At 45.0% G+C, this 4,996-nt stretch overlaps 1 pseudogene; it reads left to right on the plus strand.

Moving 5' to 3' along the window:
* The first annotated feature begins 1,799 nt into the window (after positions 1-1,799).
* LOC114626472 lies at positions 1,800-3,680 on the plus strand (annotated as a pseudogene).
* The last annotated feature ends 1,316 nt before the right edge of the window (positions 3,681-4,996 follow it).

Raw genomic sequence — 4,996 nt, forward strand, 5'->3', positions numbered from 1 at the left:
TTTCTGAGTTCGAGGTCAGCCTGGTCTACAGAGTTGAGTTCCAGGACAGCCAGGCTACACAGAGAAACCCTGTCTCGAAAAACAAAAAACAAAACAAACAAACAAACAAACAAACGAAATGCATATAGCATTTGGAATTAAGAACATTAATTAGTAAAAAGTGCAGTTAAAATCATTTTTGTGATGTATGAAATCTGTTACTAAGCCGGGCAGTGGTGGCGCAGGCCTTTAATCCCAGCACTTGGGAGGCAGAGGCAGGCGGATTTCTGAGTTCGAGGCCAGCCTGGTCTACAGAGTGAGATCCAGGACAGCCAGGGCTACACAGAGAAACCCTGTCTCGAAAAACAAAACAAAACAAAAAAAAGAAATCTGTTACTAGGCAACTTGTCCACAAGATACATTTAATGTATTATCCTGTGAATTGAAATTTTCATTTTTTAAAATTAGATATACTTATAGGTCACAGGAAATGGGAAACAAAGGAAAGAAATATACAAGGAACCATGGCGTAGTCATACTCTTTCTATAGTGTTCCCTAATAATGACAGCTTACCTACCTCTGGAACCATCAGGAAATCAACATACTGAGGTTGGTATAAGCCATAAAGCCTATTCAAATTTCAATAACAGGCTTTGTGTGTCTGCACATGTGTGGGCTTGCTCAGCACTGCAATCAACTTTATCAACTGTAGGATTTAAAGGCCTGTTCTATAGGCATACCTGGATTACTCTCCCTCCCTCCCATTCTTAATGCCTGGCAACCATCAATGTGCTATTTCATGAATGATGCACAAATAAAACCACATTATATGTGAGCTTTCAGACTGTATATTTTCATTCTGCATAATCCCTTGAGATCTGTTCATGTTGTTATTAATATCAGTAATTTTTTTCTCTCAAGTAGTTCACCCATCCACCCACTGAAAGCATTAGCGTAATTTCCAGTTTTTTTACTACTATGAATAACTGGTTGCGAGCATTCATGTACAAGTTCCTGTTTGAAATATGTCTTTATGTTTCTGAGGTAAATGACAAAATCTCAACTGTTTGATCATATGGCCAAAACTAGTTTTAGATTTGGAAGGAACTGTCAAACTATGTTTCAAAGTGGCTGTACCATTTTTTTTTATTTATTTATTTATTTTGTTTTTTTTTTTTTCGAGACAGGGTTTCTCTGTGTAGCCCTGGCTGTCCTGGAACTCACTCTATAAACCAGGCTAGGCTCAAACTCTCGAACTCAGAAATACGCCTGCCTCTGGCTCCCAAGTGCTGGGATTAACGTGTGCCACCACTGCCCGGCGGGGTTTTATATTTTATTCTATTGATCAATTAAAATCTGTCTATTCCCTTGAAACTATGATTTTAATACAGAGAGCTAAATTCTGACTTTGAATTAATATTATATTGGTAGGAAAATTTTATAAGCTTTTAAAAATTATGGTCAATATTCTGTAAAAAGGGAATCCAACTTGAGCAAAATATTAGCTAGCATATTTTATTACTTCTTTCGAGATTTAGTATTAACTATGGCAAATGAAAAGTCTTTTTAAGCCGGGCGGTGATGGTGCACGCCTTTAATCCCAGCACTTGGGAGGCAGAGGCAGGCAGATTTCTGAGTTCAAGGCCAGCCTGGTCTACAGAGTGAGTTCCAGGACAGCCAGGCCTACACAGAGAAACACAAAAAAGAAAAGTCTTTTTAAAAAAGTTTATAACCGTTGTTTCCCCCCCGCAGCCACTGCCATCTTCGATGCGCCTCCCTGTTCACCTCTGTCTCTGAGAATCCATTGCAATTCGCCACCATGGTGAACTTCACAGTAAATCAGATCCGTACAATTATAGAAGAAGGCCAACATCTGGAACGTAACAGTCATCGCTCATGTGGACCATGGCAAGTCCACACTGACCGACTCCCTTGTGTGCAAGGTGGGCATCCTCGCCTCTGCTGGAGCTAGGGAGACACGCTTCACTGACGCAATGATGAACAGGAGTGCTGCGTCACAATTAAGTCCATTGTTATCTCCCTCTTCTATGAGCTCTCTGAGAACGACCTGAACTTCATTAAAGCAGAGTAAGGATGGTTCAGTCTTCCTCATCAACCTTATCGACTCTCCAGGCCATGTGGACTTCTCTTCAGAGGTGATAGCTGCCTTGCATGGTGATGATGGACTGTGTGTCTGGTGTGTGTGTAGAGACAGAAACAGTGCTGCGACAGGCCATTGTTGAGCACATCAAACCTGTGCTGATGATGAATAAGATGGACCGGGCCCTCCTTGAGCTGCAGCTGGAGTGCAAGGAGCTCTACCAGACCTTCCAGTGCATTGTGGAGAAAGTCAATGTCATCATCTCTAACTATGGTGAGGGCGAGAGTGGGCCCACCAGTAATATCATGACTAACCCTGTCCTGGGCACCATGGACTTTGGTTCTGGCCTGCATGGCTGGGCCTTCACTCTGAGGCAGTTTGCAGAGATGTACATGGGCAAGTTTGCAGCCAAGGGTGATTGAGAATTTGAGGATGTGCCCTGTGGAAACACTGTGGAGTTGGTTGGAGTGAACCAGGTCCTTGTGAAGACCGGGACCATCACCACCTTTGCGCATGCTCACAATATGCAAGTGATGAAGTTCAGTCAGCCCTGTCGTCAGGTGGCAGTGGAGGCCAAGAACCCAGCTGACCTGCCCAAGCTGGTGGAGGTGCTGAAGCGGCTGGCTAAGCCTGACCCTATGGTGCAGTGCACCCTTGAAGAGTCTGGAGAATACATCATTGCTGGCACCGGTCAGTTGCACCTGGAGATCTGCCTCAAGGACCTGGAGGAGGACCATGCCTGATGGGAACATCAAAAAATCTGACCCTGTTGTGTCATACTAGGAGATAGTCCAACATGCTGTGTCTGTCCAAGTCCCCCAACAAGCACAACCGGCTGTACATGAAGGCCAGGCTCTTCCCTGGCCTGGCAGAGGACATCGATAAGGGTGAGGTGTCTGCTCACCGGGATCTCAAAGCGCATGCCCGCTACCTGACCGAAAAGTATGAATAGGATGTTGCTGAAGTCCACAAGATCTGGTGCTTCGGACCTGATGGAACTGGCCCTAACATTCTCACTGACACCACGAAGGGTGTGCAGTACCTGAATGAGATCAAGGACAGTGTGGTGGCCAGCTTCCAGTGGGCTACTAAGGAGGGCGCTCTTTGTGAGGAGCAATGCGTGGTGTGCGATTTTATGCTCATGATGTGACACTGCATGTTGATGCCATCAACCGAGGAGGTGGCCAGATCATTCTCACAGCACGCTGCCTCTATGTCAGTGTGCTGCCCGCAAGAGCCCCGCCTCATGGAGCCTATCTATCTGGTTGAGATCCAGTGTCCTGAGCAAGTGGGTGGCATGTATGGTGTCCTGAACAGGAACAGGAAGCATGGTAATGTATTTGAGGAGTCCCAGGTGGCCTGTACTCCCATGTTCGTGGTCAAGGAATACCTGCCTGTCAATGAGTCCGTTGACTTCACCACCGACCTTTGATCCAACACTGGTGGCCAGGCTTTTCGCAGTGTGTGTTTGACCACTGGCAGATTCTACCTGGGGACCCCTTTGACAACAGCAGCCTCCCCAGTCAAGTGGTAGCTGAGACCGGCAAAGGCCGGAAGGAGGGCATCCCAGCACTGGACAACTTCCTGGACAAACTGTAGGCAGCCTGGTACTGTCACACGCTGCATAGTGTCCACCCATCAGAAGATAGCTTGAGACTGTCCCCACGGTGCCCCTCTGGTGCCCCTCTGGAGGCTGCTGGGGCCACCCTGACATCACTTAGCACTCACACTTGACACCAATTCTATTTTTTTCGGAATTACAAAGCAGCGGGAATCACTCTCTGCAGGCTGCACTGGCAGGCCTCAGGGTAGGCGGGACAAGGTTCTTAACTTTTTCAGAGGGAAAACCTGCACATGTCCGAAAGAAAGTCTAAATAAATGCATTCAGAGCTTTATGGGGTCCATGGCCTAGTCGAGTTCCCCCAGAGGGGGAGGTTGGGTAAGAGCCTCAAGGCAGGCAGGTAGCCTGCCTTAGAAGTGGAATCCAGCTGTGCCAATCATTGTAATAATAAACTCTACTGTGGTTGATTGAAAAACAAACAAACAAACAAACAAGAAAAAAACTCAAAAAACCCAAAACCCCAAAAAAGCCTATAACCTTTTGTAAAATCTGTCATTCATTCTCTTTTTTCTTGTCTTTCTTTTTTTCCTTCTTTTTAATTTACTTATTTACTGTAGCTATCTTAGACACACCAGAAGAGGGCATAAGATTCCATTAACGATGGTTGTGAGCCACCATGTGGTTAAGTGCGAATTGAACTCAAGACCTCTGGAAGAGCAGTCAGTGCTCTTAACCGATGAGGCATCTCTCCAGCCCCTCACTCTCCTTTTATATGTTGGAATAATCAGATGCTGTAAACTGTAAAGAAAAATATTCTTACTTCCATAAACAGAAAATCATTAGGTTTCATGTTGAGATATATTTCTTCTCTACTCTCTACTTATTGTTTCTGCTATAGTTTCAAACTTACATTTTGTATATAAAATCTGTTTACCTATCAGTTTTTGTTTTATTTTTTGAGACAGAGTTTCTCTGTGTAGCCCGGGCTGTCTTAAAGATCTGCCTGCCTCTGCCTCCCAAGTGCTGGGATTAAAGTCGTACACCACCACCACCTGGCTCTAGTATTTTTCCACTAACAAGAAGTTGTTTTGGAGGGCTGGAGAGATGGCTCAGTGGTTAAGAGCACTGGCTGCTCTTCCAGAGGTCCTTAGCTCAATTCCCAGTCAACCACATGGTGGCTTACAACCATCTGTAAGAGGATCTGATGCCCTCTTCTGGTATGTCTGAAGACAGCTACGGTGTGCTCATACAAATAAATAAATCTTTTAAAAAAAAAAAGAAATTATTTTGGTAGCAAGATATAATTTCATACACTTTCGTATTTCTTTTGTATGCCGAGAGGGAGAGGGAGAGG

The sequence above is a fragment of the Grammomys surdaster genome, unplaced genomic scaffold (assembly GCF_004785775.1).
Source record: "Grammomys surdaster isolate TR1022 unplaced genomic scaffold, NIH_TR_1.0 236, whole genome shotgun sequence".
Taxonomy (NCBI): Eukaryota; Metazoa; Chordata; class Mammalia; order Rodentia; family Muridae; genus Grammomys; species Grammomys surdaster.